General features: G+C 41.0%; 1 pseudogene; it reads right to left on the reverse strand.

Moving 5' to 3' along the window:
- The window catches only part of LOC132650913 (zinc finger protein 431-like), a 66,815-nt pseudogene extending 53,234 nt beyond the window's left edge, over positions 1–13,581 (reverse strand).
- Positions 13,582–21,495: the final 7,914 nt, after the last annotated feature.

Raw genomic sequence — 21,495 nt, forward strand, 5'->3', positions numbered from 1 at the left:
CTATAGATTCAAAGCAATTCCTAACAAAATTTTAACAGAATTATTTATAGACTTTGAAAGAGCAACCATCAACTTCATAGGAAAAAAGAAATGCAATATAGCTAAAACAATTCTGTATTATAAAAGAACTTTTTAGGATATCAAACTCCATAATTTCAAGCTATAATACAAAGCAATGGTAATAAAAACTGCATGGTATTGGCATAGAAACTGACAGGTTGATCAATGGAATCAAATTAAAGACAGAGAAATAAACACACATTCCTACATGAATTTGATATTTGACAAAGAAGCCAAAAAAGATACAATGGAAAGAAGAAGGCTTCTGGAACAATTGGTGTTTCTCTAACTTTATATCTGCATGTAGAAGAATGCAAATGCAGACATATTTATCACCCTGCACAAAGCTCAAATCCAATTGGATCAAAGACTGTAACATAAAACTTGATACACTAAATACAGTAGAAGAAAGAGTGGGGAATAACCTTGATATAGCATTGGTACAGAGACACCTCTGTGAATCGTACACAAACAGCTCAGACACCAAGATTAACAATTAACAACAGGGACACATGAAAGTGAAAAGCATCTGGTAGGCAAACAACACTATCAATAAGACAAATGGCAGCACACAGACTGGGAGAGGACCTTCACCAATCCTACACCTGCCTGAAGGATAATGTCCAAATTAAAGAATTCAACAAAGTAGACAGCAACAAACCAAATAACCCAATTGAATACTGGCATACAGAGCTAAACAGAGAACTCTCAGCAAAGAAAGTGCTAACAGCTGAAAACAATTAAATGTTCAGTGTCCTTAGACATCAAGGCAATGCAAATTAAAAGGACTCTGCATTTCAATCTCACACTTGTCAAAATGGCTTAGACCATGAACTCAACAGCACATGGTGGGCAAGGAATGTGGAGTAAGGAGAACACACTTCAAGTGCTGGTGAGAATGAAAACTTGAACAAACACTTTGGAAATCCATCTGGATATTTCTCAAAAAATTTAGAATAGACCTATGTCAATACCTGTATACTTCAATAGCTATACTACTGTGGAGAATATATTCAAAGATGCTGTACCACACCACAAGGACACTTGCTCAACTATATTCAAAGCAGATTTATTTGTAATAAAGAGAAACTGGAAACAACCTAGACATCCTTCTGCTGAAGAATGGATAAAGATAATGAGATACAGCTACAGAATGGAATACCAATTAGCTATTATTAACAAAGACTTCATGCAATCAGCAAGAGAATGAATGATGGAACTGGGAAAGCTTTTCTGGGTGAGATTATTCAGACCCAGAAAGACGTACATGGTATCTACTCACTTATAAGTGGAAATTAATCATAAAATACAGGGTAATCATGGAACAATCCACAGACCCAGTGAGTCAAGGAGAGCAAAGGGAGGATGTAGGAAACTCACTCTGAAGACAAAATAAGATAGGTATCTGAATTAAATGGAGGGAAGGAAAAGGGTGAAAGAGGGAGTGGGTATGGTAATGGGGATGGGTATCAGTTATGGGGAGAGTAGAGTCAGGAGGGAACAAGGAAAGAAAATAGAAATCAGGGTGTGTGAGTTTCTGGGTCATGGGAGGCTTCTGGAAATTTATGGGAGTGGCCCTAGATGAGAAGCCCTAGAAGCATGGGTTAAGGAGCCTGAAGTGGCCAAATGAGAAATATAATATTCTCTGCAAAATCTCAAAATTCAAGATGTGGATAAAGATAAATTCAAGAACAGGATCGATATGTACAAATACCTACATTTCAGTCCCATCAGCAAATAATATAAAAAACAAAACAACACTACAAAGACAGGAATGTGGGCCCACATCTAATGTCATCACTCTAGATCCAGATTCAGGTGGAACTCTAAGTCTAAGGCCTGCCTGATTTATATACATTCTTACAGGACACACAAGACAACAGAGACAAAATTTTTCTTCAAAAACAAAAACAACAAAATTAATTAAAATGAAACAATAGAGCCAATAACACCTTAGAAAATGGAAGCAGTCATTAAAAGTCTGTCAAACACACACACACACACACACACACACACACACACACACACACACAAGCACAGGCACTGGGCCAGATGATTTTAGCACAGAAACATACCTGATTTTCAAACAAGTGTTAATACCGATGCTCATCAAAGTATTCCACAAAATACAAACAGAAGGAACATTGACAAACTCATTCTGATAGCAAAGTCACCCTGATACCCAAACCACACAAAGACTCAACAAAGAAAGATAATTTCAGACCAATCTCACTTATGAATATTGACACAAATATTCCTAATAAAATGCTCGCAAACCAAATAAAAGAACACATCAAAGATACACGCTATGAACAAATAAGCATGATCTGAGGGATACAGGGATGGTTCTGCATCTGAAAATCCATCAATGTATTCTACCATATAAACAAACTGAAAGAACAAAATCACATGATCAATTCATTGGCGGAGAAAAAGCCTTTGACAAAATCCAACAGCCCTTCATGTTAAAACACTTGGAAAGCAAGAAGTCAAAGTATCACTATTCACAAATGATATACTAGTATACATAAGTGAACCAAGAAATTGTACCAGAGAATTCTTATGGTTGATATACACTTCCCACAAAGTGGTTGGGAACACAATTAACTAAAAACAATCATTAGCCCTTCTGTATACAAATGAAAAATGGGTTGAGAATGAAAGTTGAGAAACAACAACATTTCTATATTTAAGTCCCTCCTGCAAATACTTTGTGAACAACCCCATAGTGTGTAAGGAGGCAGCCTCCAGAGCCCCAGCCCTCTCCAAGAAGCTCTTCCATTTTACTAGCAAGATTAAACTAACTTCACATTCCCAAACTTGCAGCACATCTCCCACCCAACCTCTTGAAACATTTTCTTAATTATCAGTTAACTGGTAATTTTTTTTTAACCTTAACCGAGGTGGCTAAACTGCTAAAATATATTGCTTACAAAGTGCTGCCTTATTACGGACAGAGGACACACTTCTTTGTTCCTTTATCACCTTGAATTTTGGACCAAATTTCAAGGGATATAAATAAGGGCCTTGGATTCCAGACCGAATATCTTGGAAAACAGTTAGAGGTCTTGAGCCCAGTGGGCTGCATCAGCACAGCCTCCAACAGAAACACCCCTGCTTAACCCACAATGTTAAAATTTGATTAATGAACCAGGCACTTACCAAGAGGCCCTCTCCTTGTGGATTTAACCCTATAAATATACAATAACGCTTAGCCTGGGGCACCGTTCAGTTCCTGAACTGGCTGGCTCCCTGAGCTCAGAAAATAAAGCTTTCATTTTAATCTTCTGTTCCGGAAGTCACTTTTCTCTGCTCCCAACCCAAAGCCAATATAGTCAAGATATTCAGATGCCCTGCTCTGTTCAGGGGCTAGGAAAAGGGACCTCTCCAGCGGCTGATTCTGGCTACTGGTTCCCACTCTGCCTCATGAAATTTCCTACACAACAGTTCCTGCTGTTCAGCCTCCTGCTTCACCAGGTTGGGGGCATTGGCCACACACTCCCCATATTGCAAAATTAGAAACTCGCCAGATATCCTCTCAAAGTACACAGCAGTGGTGCTCAGGCACACCAACTATTCAAGCCTGCTCAGCTACCGAGCAAACATGGAGCATGGCCTCAGGAAGAACCCGCCTCTTCCTCTAACTGGAGGGATGGAAGATCCTGATTGGCCAGTGAATCTTGAGTGACATGAGCACCTCCCTTAGGGTTACACTGTACTGAAAGGACAAGGGTTAGTGATTCTTGGTCCAGGCTTCATTGTCAGGACCAAACCTTCTTCAGATATGCAGATTTGCATTTCATCATCATTCGTGCCTGTCCTCCTCTAGCCTAACCTCTGTCTTCCATCACTCAGGATGCAATTTCCCTCTTCCTCCTGGAATCAAGGTGAATATTGCACAACCATTATTCACCGTGTACCAGGGTGAACAGTCTGTCCCACTGGTGGAAGGGTACCAAGAGTATTAAGAATTAAAGAGAGATTTTAGAAGATGCAAAGAGATTTTTGTTCTGTGACTTCACGCTGGGGTCAGGTAAACTGCAGCCACTTTTCTCCCTGAAGATAAGAGACAACCCAGGGGGTAAAAGGCAAGAAAATATGACACTTTGGAGTACTATCATCAGGTAAATCTTCTTTCTCAATGGGAAGATGAAGAAAACAGAAAGCTGTACTAGTGAAGGCTCTCTGCATGAAAAGAACTGACAGAATAAATTTCTCTGTGTATGTATACAGCTAATACATATATGTATACACACACCTACACACACACACACACACACATATATATATATATATATATATATATATATATATATGCCAACAAATCTGTCTCAGATTATGTTTTAATATCGTTTTTTTAATACTGGGTTTCATTGTGTAGGCCTGTCTGTGCTGGACTCTCATTGTCACCCAGGCCAACCTGGATTAAAGGTTTGTGCAAGCATGGCTAGCAAGACCTTAGACTTCAAGGATTTGTTTAAGGGAGATTTCTTAAATAACTGTATTTTTATAAGATTTTTCAGTGGGTGGATGAGGGTACCTCTATTATTATCTGTGTGTCTGTGTGTGCACAGACATTAAATCAGACATCGCTGCCATTCTCACATACCTTCTTAGATCAGAGCTTTTATTGTTATGCTTAAGAAATTTTATTTTATTTATTACAAAAATATCTCCCCAGGCAGTGAGTTCTATGCTGAGTATCACTTGCACTGTGGGTCCAGTCCTCTGAGGGTAAGGAATCATATGAAGAGAGAGTTAGTATCACCTGGAGAGGACAGGAGCTCCATAAGTTCCAAATATATCTGGGCACAGGTGTCTTTTCTGGGCACAGGTTCCTTTTATGAGACTGTATCTCCAACCAAGGACCATTCATGGATATAACCTAGAATTCCTGCTCAGATGGAGTCCATGGTACCTTAGTATCCAAGTGGCTACCTTAGTAAGGGGAACAGGGAATATTTCTGACATGACCTCAATGGCTGACTCTTTGACCTCCCCACGCAAGGGAGGAGCAGCCTTGCTAGGCCACAGAGGCGGACATTCCAGCCAGTCCTGAAGATACCCAAAAAGCTAAGGTCAGATGGAAGAGGAGGAGGACCTCCCCTATCAGTGGACTTGGAAAGGGGCAGGGAGGAGATGAGGAAGTGAGAGTGGCATTGGGAGAGAATGAGAGAGCAGGCTACAGCTGGGATACAAAATTAATAAACTGTAACTATCATTAAAAAATAAAAATAAATAAAATAAAAAAGAGAACAGATCTCAACAGAGAATTCTCAACACGAGAATCTCAAATGGCTGAGAAACACTCTTCAACATCCTCAGTCTTTAAGGAGATGCAAATGGAAACTACTTTGAGTTTTAATTTTACACATCACAATGGTGAAGTTTAACAGGACACGTGACAGCTCACTCACACTGACAAAGGTGTTGGGGAAGAGAACACTCCTCCATTGCTAGTTGGAGGACAATTGAATACAGTCAACATTGCATTTTCTCAGACAACTGGGTTGTTGTCCCAGGAGGTCATATGGAGATGCCTAAAAGCCCAGGCTGATGTTAGGGACACAGCATTGCTCTCTGAAAAATAACAGCAGGACCACACTCTGCAAGAAAGCTTATGCACAGTGCACTGAAGGTGGAAATGTGGACCAGGTGCAGGCTGAAATATTTCACCCCTATGTTCTAGTCTCTTTGGGTGAGACAGTACTATACAGGCTACCGAAGAGAAACCTAGACATGAACCCAGAATAAAAACCACTCCACCTAAAATCTCTACTGCTTGCAATCTAAAGGGGGTGTGGTGGCACCAAACTTTTCTTGAGTGGTGGTGAGCTAATGTTTGGTTTAACTTGCAGCCCAAGCCATGAGATGGAACTCACTCCATTGATGGCTAGGAATGTCATTGAGACATAAATGGTAAGGATTGTGTGTGCATGTGTCTGCAACAGGTCCTCTGCTGAGATGTCATGGCTGTTAGCCCTGTATTTTTGTGGGACTCCTAATATTAAGAACAGGTGTAGCTCTGACTCTCACCTGCTCTATAGACTCTTTTTCCTCTATTGGGTTCCCTGTCCATCCTCAGTGTGAGGTCTGTTGGCCTTGTCTTTTTTGTATCTTGTTTGATCTTGTTCAGCAGTCCTATCTTAGAGGACTGCTCTTTTCTGAAAAAGATGCAGAGGGGAGGGAGTAGATCTGGGGAAGAAGAGAGGTATGCTGGATGTGGGAGAAGTAGAGGGAGGGAAAACAGTGGTCAGAATATATTCTATGAGGGAAGAATCCTTTTCAAGTAAAAAGCATTAATTCAATTTTCCTACCTAAAAATGCAAATAAGGGAAGCAATCAAAGTGAAATAGTGAAGATAAGGAAAACACAAGCATGATGCACAGTTATAGAGCATCACTCAGGAGTTTAACAAGCTTATTCTTTAGTCTCATCTAGATCTGTGAAATCAGAAGCTTTGCTCTCACCAATGTGAAATATATAACATGCAGGTAAAATAAGGTAATTTTCTGCTGTTATGTGGAATTACAGGGGTCCCTGCTCACATAATTCCAAAAGAGTATTCTTTCTTCTCTATAATAAAAACTAAAGTTTGGGGCTAGAAAGGTGGCTCAGCAGATAAGAACATTCTCTGTTCCTTCAGAGGTCCTGAGTTCCACATGGTGGCTCACAATCATCTATACTGATATGTTGCCCTCTTCTGGAATGCAGGTACAAATGCAGATAGAACATTAATTAAATAAATAAAATCTTTAAAAAAAACCAAAAAGTAAATTTGAATAATATTCACAATAATAGAAATAAATATTTAATGTTATACACTATTTGTACATTAATTATATAATACATTAAGTATATACAAACTGATATTTTAAAATGCTAAGTGTTTAAACATGTTTTACCAATAAAAATAAAAGTGTCATTATCTAAGGTGGGTTAGCTAATCAAAACAAAACTAAGAAAAGTGTTACTTGTCTGAAACTATTACATTTTTATTCAACTGTAATTTATTGTCATCATTTCAATTAAATCAAAACAAGTCAGTATGTTTCTTAACTCATTTTCACTTCATGCAGCATGACTCATTGGCAGAAAGCTCTCATACCATCAAAATAAACCAACTTTCTGCATTTTTATAGTATACTATAAAAAGCACATTTGCTTTTTATTTCTATAACAACTTTTGCTCTAAAAAGCCTGATATTTGATTTTCCTTCTCCACATACCAACTAAAAATATGTTACAAAAATTCTTTGAAAGTGATTGCTTCAGTTAGGTTGTGCTGTTTCTTCCCTTCATTTTCTATTGTGAACTATAAGGTAGACAAGATGACTGATGTTCTCCTACCCAATTGACAAATGGGAATGCATCAAGACTGAAATCAGAGAGAGAGAGGTTTGTTGATTTGACACTGCTTATGCTGTAATTATATGCTGTTTCATGACCAATACAGCACTGACTGTGAGAGTCTTTTATAAGTGTGTAATCCTTTAACCATTGTTATTGTCTTAATTAATTTGCTATACTGTCCTTCTGAGGCACCCTGCGTGACCTCAACAAATGAGGAATTAGGTTATTTTAAAAGTTATGCCACCATGAATATAAAAGCATAAGAATTCGGATACTTCCTTAAAACTAATCAAAAGTACATGGAAAAGTACTGTTGGAATCCATAGTAATTCTATCATTTTATGAGAGCTCCATGCAATGTAGGCACACATAAACATGGATACAAGGAGAATGTATGAAGAACATGGTTTATTGTGTTGTTTTTGGTAATGAGAGGGTGTGGGTATAATCTGCAAATGCATCAGATTACATATACTAAATACTTGCAGTTTTACATTGACTATAACAACACAACTTGATGTTACCTAATTTTAGTTCGTTTACATGGGAAATCCCAAATTCATGAGTTTATTTTGTGTGTTAATACAAGATCCCATAACAATGTATTTTGTGTCAGTGAACTCTATACTGAAGTCTTCTTTCTATGGCTGTGTAAATTATTTCATATCACTTTCAATTTTATATACTAACTGTAGTTTGCTAAACAAATGATTATGTAGGATAATATCATTTACCCTTTTATACTATACTAAACAACACCAATGGAATGATGTATTTAAAAAAAAAAAGATGTTGGCTATTTTCTATTTCAATATGAATGCAACAGAATCCAAAGAAAATTTCTATGAATTTCTAAGTGAAAAGCTGATTCCAAAGCTATATCCCATGAAAAACGACACAGAATTCCAAATATGATAATGAAGTAAGAATGCACACATGGGCAGCTGTGACCTCAGAACATATCTCAGAGCTACAACTATCAAAAATGTGTACAACAGTTGTGACAAAATTAGGAGATGAAGAGAAAAAGCCAAAATCACAAGCCTAAATATATTCAAAGTTTCCTCAAAAGACCCAAGGAAACTCTGCCAGGAAAAATGTGTACATGACCATGTGTACTTTTGGTTATAAGTGTATAGAAATTAAATAAACCCAGACTTCAAAACTCTTACAAAAGCAACTACAACTGACCGCTAACATACATTTCTGACCCACTAGCTACGGTAGATGGCTCTTCTAAAAGGAGAGACCACATGCTCTATGCTCTGGAGCTCTCTGTGGATAAAAAGTGATCAAAAATGTGGACTACAATTCTACAGCCACTCATGACTTCTTGTGGTTTCAAGCAAAACCAGTCCCACTGAAAGCCACACACAAACCAATGTGGTGAGTGTTTTCATGTTTGCTTACTCCCACAAGGATTGTGCCACAAGATATGGAATCTGCCTTATCCACCTACCCAACACCATGCACACCTTAAAAACTTCTGCATCTCAGAAATTCCTTTTTGTGTCCTGAAATTAAATTTTCTGGAATTATACCACTGTGGTTGAGAGCAGTGAAAAGATAAAAAGATTCCAAGTAAAATTGCTGAAGAATGCACATCACCCCCTTTCTAGCAGCTTCAAAACTATTTATAAAATTTGCCACACAAAACTGAATGTGAAATGCAAGGTCATCAGTTTTCCAATCTGTCTTCCCACCACACACCAAAAACAATGTGTGTGTGTGTGTGCACACTGGATAGTGATATTTTAAGCATCACAGCTTTAAACTGCCAGGACTGCAGAGGAATTCTCCCAGCCCCCCACCCACCACCCCCAACGAATCCACACTCAAGGGAGAGGCAGAGACCAACAACCAATCCCCAAGTCACCACATAGATCAACAGATCAACAATTGACCCCCAGTCTCAGTACCACCATATCAGACTCTGAGAGCTTAGCAGATCTATTCCTCCTGGTTTTGGGGCAGTGGCCCCCATACTCCCCATTGCATGGCTTGTGGTACCCTCACAGATCTCTTCAGCTGCATTAGAAAATAATCCTGGAAAGAAACTATGAGCTACCTCCCACTGGTGGTGCTGACTGGTAGGTCTGCCCAGGCCCCCTCCTTTCCTTTGACCACCAGCTGGGCTTCAGGAGAGTAGCAGTAACTCTAGTGGGGGATCAGATCAAATGACTCAGACAGCTGAGGCCTTCCCAGCTGGGCCCTTCCACCTTAGGGGCACACAGAGCCCTACTATAAGAAATCTGTATTTTAGTACAACTTTCCAGTCTCCAAAACACAACGAGAGAGTTCCTCTTCCAAGTTACAGGGTCTTTTGTGTGCACGTTCCAACACACAATCAAAGTTCAGTGCAGCTTTCTACCTCATAGCTGAGAAACCCCAAAGCCAAACAAGTCAAAGTCAAACAGTAACAAAAATTATAGCAAAAAGTAACCATGAATTTGAAAGTAAGGAGTGGTAAATGGGAAAAGAATGAAAAAAAAAAGGTAAGGACATGGATGATTCTAGTTATGGTACGGTAGAAAGTTTATTATACATAAAAGTGACAGAACAGCTGGATGCAGGGACATATGGGAGAGTCCAGAGGGGACATGACTGTGAGTCTTATGAGGAAAGAGAGGAGAGGAGAGGAGAAAGCCAGACCAAGAGGCTAGAATATTAAAGAATAGACGAAAAAGACCAGGTGACCAAAATGGTTGTATTACATAAGGAAGACCATCCAGGGGAAGGGGAACTCAGCCAGTGGGCTAGAAGGCTGGGTATGTCAACCATTACCCTATGACAGGTAGAAACAGAGGGATGCTGGGAGAACCAGCATCTGGGCCTGCTTTGATTTGTTAAATAGGTTTCTCAGCCGTTTGTCCCAGCATTTGAGACTTTACAGTAGGCAAGAATGAGGAGGTTGAAATAATTTAACTATACTCTCAAAAATTGTTGTAAAAAGTTGAAACAGGCTTCATGCTCCAATAGTTTTCTGGGACTAGACATGTGTAGAAGAGCACACCAAGTATTATGTAATCCTTTTCTCTTGGGTCACGCCATTCTTAGAAAAATAACCTTCCTGTTAGGATCGGCCACACTAGTTTGTCATGTCTTCTGTGTTTGTTGAACCAGTGTAACTATAGAAATTTGGTTTCTAGAACTAAGTTTAGTTCCTCTTCCAAAATCTTGATTGCCTTAAGTCTGTGAACTTCAAGTATTGCCAGTTTGGACTTTTCCTAACCATCTAAAATTAAATAACTGACACTTCTGTCCAAGCAGGAAAGCTCTCACCATCCTTTTTCTCCATCCCTTTCTGTGCTATGATGACACCAGCTTCATAGTTGGCCAGTGAACTCAATTCATACACAGGTTCCTCTTTATTTGTAATTGCCCACCCTACGAGGGCCAGGGATGATTGAGGAACCTCATTCACTGGTCTCTTTTCCATTTCATTGACCAGGTTAAGGTCCAGCCTGAAATGAGTTGCAAGACACTGGGCCACAGAAGCAGTATTGGGTGTTCAAAGCAAGTCTTAACTATACAGCATGAAGAAAGGCTGAGTTTTGGGAGACACTGCTCTAAACAGAAACTAATGAGAAATGCCTTTTTAAATAGGAATGAAAGTATTTTTTGAAAAACATGTATTTAATTTTATTTTCTGTGAATTACTGTGAAGGTGTCATATCCCTTGGAATTGGCATTACAGACGTGAGCTGCCACGTGGGTGCTGGGAATTGAATCTGGGTCCTTTAGAAGAGGAGACAGTGCTCTTAACCACTGAGCCATCTCTCCAGTCCCAGGAATGAAATTCTTCATGACTGGGAAATGTTGGAGAAGAGAAACAAATAAGAGATTAGAGCAGTGATGCATAAAGAAAATAAAACTTAGTAAGTAATACCAACAACTGACTTTTTTAGAAAGATAAATATAATTGAAAAAATACATACATATCCTGACTTTGAACAAAAGCACACCCTTCTGTGGTAGAGCTAATGGCATTAATCAAATACTGTTTGACCTTGATTCTACCTGCAGTGTTAGCTGCTGAGATTGGTAACCTGACATACAAAGCTACTGCCAAGAGCTGAGTCTCAAATTTCTGGACAGCCATAACCCTGTCTAGGAAGACTATGAATAAATTCATAGGATAGACCTACTTGGGAATTCAATACTCACTGGCTTCCTCTAACCTAACCAAATTGAACACTCGCCAACCTGGTTTCACTCACATGCAATAGTTAATACGTGGTAGAAATTTAAAAATCACCAACCATGTGGGAATGATGTCCTTTTTCATAGGGTGACCCCTGAAGCTGATTGCTTTAAACTTTATTCTCTGATCTAGCTATTGCCTACCCTGTTTCACCCAGCAATTGTACATAATAAATTGTTCTTCCTGTTGTGAACAGATGGCAGAAACCATGCTACACATGCAAATTCCTTCACTGTAACTACAATGGACAGTATTACACTCCCAAATATGATCCTCACTTTTGAGAAGAAACTCCATTTTATTCTCAATACATGGAGAACTCAGTGAAAGCTCTCAAGGCCTAGGCGCCAGTCTGTTACTGGCTACGCCAAGAATGTTAATGGGTTTGAGAAAGAACTATGCCATTCCCCATATATGAAGGTTTCATGGAATGCCTTCATTACTCAGGTCAGCATGAACACAAGTTTTGTTTTCTTTTTTCTTTTCAAAGAGTTGTCAACCAGTACAGACTTACCACAGTGGAAAAACTATTCTTTTCTCAAAAAGAAAACTGGACCTTTACGTAAATGAATTTTAATTTAGAACATGGCTGTTCTGGCAAGAGATCATATCCAAAGACTTTCTAGGTCTATATAATCTGGTTTGAAAACAGACACACCTTTAATCCCAGGAGAAGAGATAAGCAGATCTTTGTGGTCAAGGCCAGCCAGGTATAGAGCAAGCTTCAGGTAAAGAAAAGCTTAGGTCTGGGCATGGTGGTACAAACCTTTAATCCTAGCCCTCAGGAAACAGAGGCATGCAGATGTTACATGGCTACATGCAGATGTAGCCATTTCTGCTCAGGCTGTTCGGCCGAGTCAGTGAGTTGAGAGGCAATGCAGTCAAGTTTGCAGAATTCAGAAAGTTTTACTGGGAGCCTTTTACAGACACAATCTGAAGAGAGAAACTAGACACAGGTGAAGACAGACAGAGCCACAGAATTAGAAGCATCCAAAAGATTATAACATATTGCCAAAGTTAGTATGAGGTCAAGTGGAGCAATTCAGTCATAAACTATGAAAAGCCAGATTGATTCTGTCACCTTGGAGGGGAGTCTGAGCCAGAACAGCTGAGTTGAACAGGCCAGCAGGAATTCAGAAAGAACTAGAAAGGGTGAGCTTATTCAGCACTAAATCTCAGAGGATAAAAACATTCTAGGCCTAGATTAGATTGTATGGAGGCTAGAAGCTTGCAGCCTGTGTTAGCAGATGAAGGCACTAGTCTCCTGGAGGACAATTACATCAGGGGAATAAAAGTTACTTTAACACCTTTATGTCACCACAGGCTGTAATGTTGTTAGTGACCCTGTAGGACCACCTTGAGCAGCTTGGTAGAGGCCTGTTCTTTGATATGAGGATTGGCCTGGTAGCTGGTTGTAAATCAGAGATTTTTTTTTCTCTCCTTTGCTAGGGTTGGAGCCAAATTTCTGGACAAGTCCGGTCAACATGTGTACACTAGCATGTTAATCTGTAACAGGCCTGGTTAGCATACTATTTAACTGTGGGGTGATTTAGATGGAGTCCTCCCCGCGGCTAAATTCTATTTACTGTCACCTACTATTTCCCAAGCATTGGAAATCCTTTACATCACCAATTCTACTCTTCCTCATCACGGCTTAATATTGGAGTGCTATTTAACACACGAGATGCCGTTTACAACCCCCACAAAACTACCCTCGAATGGATCTCACACCTAAAGGTTAAATGCTAAGAGCAGACCTTGTAGAAGACATGAGAGAAACTGGAATAGCGAAGACAAACTGATGTACTCCGAGTTTGGCATCCCGCCACAAGGATGATTCTGCCCACAAACCCCTGCTGCAAATGCTCTGCGCAGATGCGGCTCCCGCACTGGAGTGACTCAGTTGCCACCACTGGGTCCAGCGAGCATCCAGGACCACAAGGTCCCTCCCCAGGGGCCGCCATTGACCAACCAGTCTTGGAAGAGAACCCAAACACCAGCTCCCACGATCAGCCACCTTCTCCTCCCTGCACTCACCATGTCGACACTTCGGTGCTGAACCTGCAGAAAAGCTTTCCGGAAAGACACGCCCCATCTCATTACTGGCAGGTCCGGCCGGAGGCCCTGATTGGCCAGAGAGTCTTGAGTGACAGGAGCCCCTTTTGCTTAGGGTTAGGGTGTCTCCCTTAGGGTTAGAGTGTGCGGAAGCGACACAGCCCATTAGTCCCTGACCCCAGCTTCCAGTCCAGGACCGAGTCTTCGCCAGATCTGCAGAGATTCACATTTCAGCAGCGCTAATGCCTGTCCTCCTATAGTCTACAAGTCTGCCTGCACACCCAGCCTTGGAACAGCCTCGGGACCGCCCAGCCCTCCCACCTTGGCCATTCAGCCACTTGCTGCTCCCCTCTGTGGGAGGGGGCCCTAGGTTCCCCAACTCAAGCTCTCAGGGCCTGCCTGAGCTCCCCCACAGCACTCAGTAGGGTGGTTCTGCTTCTTCCTCCTGGAGAATCAGGTTTCCACAGCCCATTACTCAACTGCAGTGGAGATACCCATCTGTCCCACAAATGGAAGGGGTCCTAGAATAATTAACAGGTAAGGAGAACTTTTTTAATTATTCATACATTTTATAATTAAAGAACAAAATACAAATCAAGGTGACTTCTCTATTAAATTGCCACGGTGTTTAAAATTTTAGCAGTAATATACATATATATGTGTATATAAAAGGCAGGAATCACATACTCCAAGAACCTCATTCCTGTGAGATGATTAACATATCTAGAGAACACATTCAGTACAATCAAACAATTCTGACAAAATGATTGCAGGATTCTTAAGTTGTGCTAAATCATATTCATCTTTGGTGGAATGTCTAGTTTATAGTGATTTACAAGTACTACAAAGGAATTTATTAAATTTTATAAATGACTCTCACAGGAGTTATATAGCCTTCTCAGAGAACAATATGAATTGTGTTTTGCAATAAATGCAAAATGCACACTTGGCAAAAACTATAAAAGCTGCTAACAGAATTTTGGTTGGGACTGTGTGTTCCTTATACATTTCATTTCTTAATGTTATGAATATTTTTAAATTTTTTATATTAAAGTTTATTCACTTTGTATCCCAGCTGTAGCCCCCTCACTCAATCCCTCCCAGTCTCATCATCCTTCCCTCATTTCCATCCATGCCCCACTCCATCTGTCTTTTCTGAGACTGATTCTCCAACCAAGGACCATGCATGGAGATAACCTAGAACTTCTGCACAGATGTAGCCCATGGTAGCTCAGTATCCATGTGGGATCCCTAGTAACGGGAGCAGGGACTGTCTCTGACATGAATCAGTGGCTATCTCTTTGATCACCTCCTCCTGAATGGGGAGCAGGCATAGAGGAAGACATTAAAGCCACTCCTGATGAGACCTGAGGAGGACCTTCCCTATCAGAGAAATTCCAAGAAACAAGATTTGTGTTTTGTGGCTTCATACTGGGCTCAGATAACTGCACCTATGTTTCACCTGGTACCTGTGAACACCCTGAAAGAAAAACAGTTAACAGATGACAAACTTTGTGGAGCAGGGTTTTTAGCAGCCATAGCTTCCCAAATGGAAAGGTAAACAAAACAAAACATACATATTAGTAAAGATTCTCTAGCTGAACAGAACAAATGGAATGCATGTACATATGTAGACAGTGGGTTTTTTAGAATAGCTCACAGGCAGTGTTCCAATTGGTCCAATAATGCCTGTCTACCAATGGAAAGTTGAAGAATCCATGTTGCAGGATTATTTACTTATACTGTGAACCCTGAGATGGTATCCTGGAAAAATCTGTCTCTAGTTGTGGTGTGGTTTAGTGTAAGCATACACCTTTAATCCACAAGTTCTCTGTTAAAACAGGCTTGGATAAACTCAACCATAGGTCAAGAGGCCAAGCAAACAACCAGTTGGGGAGATTCACATGAAGTGGAATGTAGGGACATTCAGTTTGAGAGGATTTTAAAACAGCATGGAAGGAGAAGTAGTTTTTGTTTTGTTTTGTTTTCTGAGCCTTTGGCTGAGTAGGAAGGTAGGCCTGGTGCTTTCTCTGCCTCCCTGAGATAGTAAGTTTTCACCCAGGCATCTGACTCCAGCATCTTTATTGGTGACATCAGATGTTTTGGATTTTGCTTAAAAACCAAAAAAAAAAAAATACAGTAATGGTTCAGCCAATGTAGCTGGATGTCTCAGATGGTCTTCAGTATATACCATAATTCTTAAGAAATAAGCTTTAATGCCAGTTTTTTTTAATGAGATTGCTAGCCAGAGGTAGGGCCAGCAGACAAAGAACAAGAGCTGCCATCTCCAATATTATATGTATGTATTGTGTGTGTGTGTATATATATGTATGTATGTTATCATCAGAGACTGTGGATGAGATTAAAGGTGGGTTTTATCACATCAAAAATCTAGATCTAGATTGAAGAGTTTTTCCACTTCCCAACAGTTTGGGTTTTAGTTAATTCCATACATATAGTCAATTTGGCTGCCTAGAATAACCATCATAACAGTGAAAACAGAAGAGCTGAGAAAGATTTTTTTTTTCCTATGGCAGTAAAGGAGAGCATGGGAGTCTTTTCCAAAGCATGATTTTCTTCAGCAAAGGAAGCTTTGATGTTTTACTTTGGGAATCTGGAAAAGTTCAATTATAGGTTTGCCTGTGTTAAAGCATGCTAAGTTAAATCCTTTTCTTAACATGGTGGTAGTGTATAAGGAGATATATTGAAATGCATCTTAGCTCAAAGTCATGCAGAAACATATATAAATTATAAAAGTGGACAGAAATGCCTCTGGAATGTTCATCTTGTACCACAAGCTCTTAGATGAAAATAAGGGACACTAGAAATTGTTTGCATGTGGCCAGTGCAACCTGTCAATCATGTTGTATGATTTCACAGATAGAAGTATCAAGGACATTTTCTCACACATACAAAGACAGAGAATACAGATTCAGAAAATATTAAGGAAGTCACCTATCAGCACCATGGACACTATTCTTAGAGGAACAGCTTTGCTGAGCTAGTCTAACCTCACAATGAGCCTGTTTTTGCCTATGAGATGGCTGGTTCAGAGGAATGCTGCAGCTACTTTCATACAGAAGTAGAAAGAGTTCATTTTAACAAGCTCTGGCTGCTGCTATCTGTCTCACTGCTGCGATATCTCTGTAGAGATTACTACAACTTTAAGCTTTATTTTTATTTTATATACATGGGTGTTTTTCTGCCTGTGTCGATGTTCAGTAACAACAGAAGTCAGAAGATGGCAGGAGATGACATTGGCTGGAATTAGAGCAAATGGCTAGCTACCATGTGGTTTCTGGAGATGGAACCTCTATCTTCTGTACCAATATCCATTGTTCTTAACTGCTAAACTATCTCTATAGCCATGTTCTAATTTAAAATGTATTTTTATATATTTTAATTAAAATATATTACATTGCTTTACCCATTTCTTCTCCTCTCTCTATCCCTTCTTATTCTTCCCAGGTGATTTCTTCCATGCTAAGTATGGGTGAATAAGTATGCTCAAATATTTGAATAAAACTTGCTGAGTCCCTTTCTGTTGATTGTGTATATATGGTTTCAGGACTGACCATATTGTATTGGAAAAGCAATTAGGGAGCTCATCCTTGTTTGATGCTAATTATCCTACTTTCAGGAAAATTCCACTCTTCAATGAACAACATAATGTTGAACCACAAATGTCCTTGTACCCACAGATCACTAGGGAAACCAGGAATGTTAAACATGCAAAGGTCTCTTCTCAGTGCAGAAGATAAAATACCTGCATTCAATCCAAAAGGCTGGGAGTGGAATTTGTTAATGACCTCTTTGCTAGCTGTGGGGGCAGACCTCACCTACCTCTTGCTACAGAGGCAGACTTTACCAAAATTTTCCAGAATGATTATCTCAGACTATTTCTTTCCTAGACAGTTAACCATCTGAGTGACCAAAGATGTGCCCTTATATGTAAAAGGTGACAGAATACCCAGTTTTCTGTGATCTTTGGATCTTGGAGAGGACAGATGCACCCCTCTCTGTAAAGGGTGGAAGAGCACCCAGTTTTCTATGAGGACAAGGTAGGTGTGTTGTGCCCAATTCGAGAGATACCAAAAGACTACTAGGAATCCAGTCCATTGAAAATCACACGAGGGTCTTTATTCAAGCTAAATCTCAGGTCGCCAATCTTCCCCAACATATCAGATTATAAAGTGAGGCCCTGAATCTCAGGGAAGCAGACTTTTTAAAAGGAAAAACGGCAAGCACGGGATTCCAAGCCTTAGATTTACAGAGAAGGATAAGTTTTGGGTAGGGGGTTCAGCAATCTAACTGACCTTTTGGTTAATTGTCCCAAGCCACCTGGCCAAACCGACAGATAGCAATCCACTAACACATTCTGTGGCATTATGACAACATGTGGGGTGGAGGCCTGGTTATAATTATCTATTTACACATTTTGTGGTATCCACAAAACCTGCAGGGTGGAGGGCCATGTGGACCTTTTTGGAACCCAAAGATGGTGACCAAATCATTCCAAGGTCAGTCAACTTAAGATAGAGTCTGAGAAATAAAATGGAGCCACCCCTGCCATCCTCAGTTCCTTCAATACAAACAAACTACATCTGAAAAGGCCAGAATGAACCTGAGTTCTATGTTATTTGTATACCACTAGCTTAAGACAGTCACACTGTGAATCCCAAATCTGTCTATAGATTAGGAAATTCTGTTGCCCTGGAACTCAGTATGAGTGGTGAAATTGCCATCCTCACTCACAGGGACCCATAGCCCTGCTAATCCATTCTCTAGTCCATGTCTCCCCACAAGTGTCAGTGGATGTTCCCTGAACTGTAAATGGCAAGACTGAAGAGCTAGCAAAGAGGGAAGCTCAGGCAGCAGGTCTCTATGAGTTTGAGGCCAGAAGGGTCTATGCAATGAGTGCAGGTGTCCTCAGACTCCCAAAGAAGGCATTTTGCACAACAGGAGCACTGCAGACACAATGGATTGTCACAGGACACCGCATAGATACGTGTGAATTTTTAAATGCTCATGGTGTGTACTGTTCGGCCTTAAATTGAATGAGTGCAGATGAGAAATTGGGTAGGTGATGCATTTTCCATTGTCAATGGTTTTTAAACTATGAGAATATTCACTCCGCGGCATTCCTGAGACATAAACAAAAAGCTGGGAAGATAACTCAGCAGTTAGGACATTGGCTCGGCGGCCTCCCCACTATCTCCCGGCCCGCACGTTTCTGAACTGTAAACACAAACCTGCAAAGCACAGGAGCCATTTACCCTTTTCGTTGATCAAGACAGAGCGCACCAAAGTCAGAGAACTACAAACAATCCCAGAGTGCATTGTGGCCACAGCAAGCTTCTTTTGAGAACTACAAGCATGGCTCCTCAATGAGAACTACAAACATGGCGGGCCGCAGAGCAAAGAATTCTGGGATTGTTGGTAGTCATCTCCGCTTATGGCCAAGCTGTAATGTGGTGCAGGCGCAGAAATACAATTCCCAGAATGCTGCGGGCACCGTTTGTGCCTTCACAATCCTGCGTGGGTCGTTTTCCCTCGCTGGTAGGGTAGCCTGGACCGGAAGTCGCCGGGAAGCTCTTTTCCACCACTGCAGAGGCCCTGGTCTGGGAAGTCACCGACCGACCAGGGCACACAGCATTTCCCCGGGTCCCAAGGTTCTGGAAATGACCCCTAGCTTTGCCCCTCGCCTTCTTAGGAATCAAGACCTTTCTAGGAGCATCTCCGTGACGTCATCGCCCCGCCCACTGGAAGTCGCTCACATAGAGGCAGAATGTGCAGTTTGCAGTCTCCTGCTCAGAGGCCGCCCAGCTCGTCTATGGGAAAGGAATCCTGGGGTCTTGACCCCCCTTTTTTGTAATTGCGGCCCTCCCAGTCAAAGCAGCGCTGCTCTCTCAAAAAGGCAGAAATGCGCTCACCCTGATAAATATTTTTAAAGATTAAACAACAACAACAACAAAACGCGGCGCAGTGGCATACACCTGGGATCCCAGCACTGGGGAGGCAGGGGCAGGCGGGTCTCAGTGTGTTCCAGACCAGCGTGCTCCAGAAAGCGAGTCCAGGACAGAAAGGGACACAGAATCCCTATTTCTTTCCCAGGTGCCAGGTTGGATCCCCAGGGACAACAGGGTGGTGTACGAACGTCTGGTTCCCTCTGGTGATGCGCACGTGTCAATGAAGACAGAGCGCTCCTGCACCTAATAGCTAGATTTATATATGTGTTAATTTTAATCCTATATATTAAATACTATATATACTAGAGGAGCCCACATCCTCTAGTCCTGTGGCATCGTTGGATGAACCACTGAAAGATAAAGGCCTTATTTTGCCCTAAGCATGGAGGGACCTTTTGCCAGACTTAAGCTCAATGGAGTGGAGGGGAGAGGGATGCTAAGGCATTTGCCTGGGCCCCTGCACCTTCATCCAAGCTCTAAAAGTTGTTGCTGCAGGCTATGGAGGACACAGGTTTTCCCTTAATTTAGAAAAAAAAGCCTGAATTTATTCCAAATGTTAATACAAACAAGTAATTGACCTGTATTATACATGAACAACAATTTCAGTTCCTCTCCTCTGCTCACACACACAAAAAGCATATACTGTACATGACGCTACTTCACTCTTGGAGGAAAACATGGCTGGGCTTTGGGCTGGTTTTGTGTTTCTGAGTTTTCTGCAGTGCTGTGGCAGGTATGATCCCACGGGTGATGACACATAGGGTGATCAGGTGTAGCCACCCAGGTACATAAAGGAGCAAGGTGCAGCAACTTTGATACAAAGGATAAAGACCAAACAAGCCATTCCCGGATGTGTAAATGGACAAACACACACACACACATTTGAGGACCCCTTCAGGACCCCTTCATTCCTTCTCAAATAATAAGGGTTCCAGGTCCAGATGTAGTTTTGAACAAGTTTTGTTTCGTTTTCATTTTAATGGCCCACATACAGATAAAAATTTGGCCAGGAATTTGGTTCTGGCTCCTGATTGGTATCAAATGAGACCAAATTCCCACTGATCTCCATTTCTTGAGGAATATCTGAGGATGCATATGCCTTCAGTCATGGCCTCTTAAAAGACTATCATATTATTTAGTGTAGTTTAAATAGCAAATGATGATGTTATTCCTATTACTCAATTTCATCTCTGGTGAAAATTCATATTCTGAGGAACATGTGGAAGGTTTTCTAAAACAACTCTCCCTCCCCTACATGCACCACTTTCACACACTCAAAAAACAATACAGCATTATTCTTTTCCCATGTCTGACAAAATCATAATTTCTGAAGAGCCAAAAACTCACTAGGTAGCACCCAGAACACATGCACCTACCATGAAGTAGAAGAACCTTTGATACAGACTCATGACCAAACCTTCGGCAGAGTACAGGGAATCCTAAGAAAGAAGGGGAGTTAGTCTGATGGGGAAAGGATAGGAGGTCCACAAGGACCAAATATATCTGGGCACAGGGTCTTTTCTGATACTGACATTCAACCAAGGACCATGTATGGATGTAACCTAGAACCTCCGCTCAGATGTAGCCTGTGGTAGCTCAGTAACCAATTGGTTTCCCAAAGTGAGGGAAACAAGGACTATTTCTAACAGGAACTCAATGACTGGCTCTTTGGCCTCCCCACCCCCAAGGGAGGAGCAGTCCTGTTAGGCCACAGAGGAGGACTTTGCAGCCAGTCCTGAAGATACCTGATAAAACAGGATCAGATGAATGGGGAGGAGGTCCCCCCTATCAGTGGACTTGGAAAGGGGCACGGTGGAGATGAGGGAGGGAGGGAAAGAGGGAGGGGCTGGGAGG

This window comes from Meriones unguiculatus (genome assembly GCF_030254825.1).
Source record: "Meriones unguiculatus strain TT.TT164.6M chromosome 13 unlocalized genomic scaffold, Bangor_MerUng_6.1 Chr13_unordered_Scaffold_34, whole genome shotgun sequence".
Lineage (NCBI taxonomy): Eukaryota > Metazoa > Chordata > Mammalia > Rodentia > Muridae > Meriones > Meriones unguiculatus.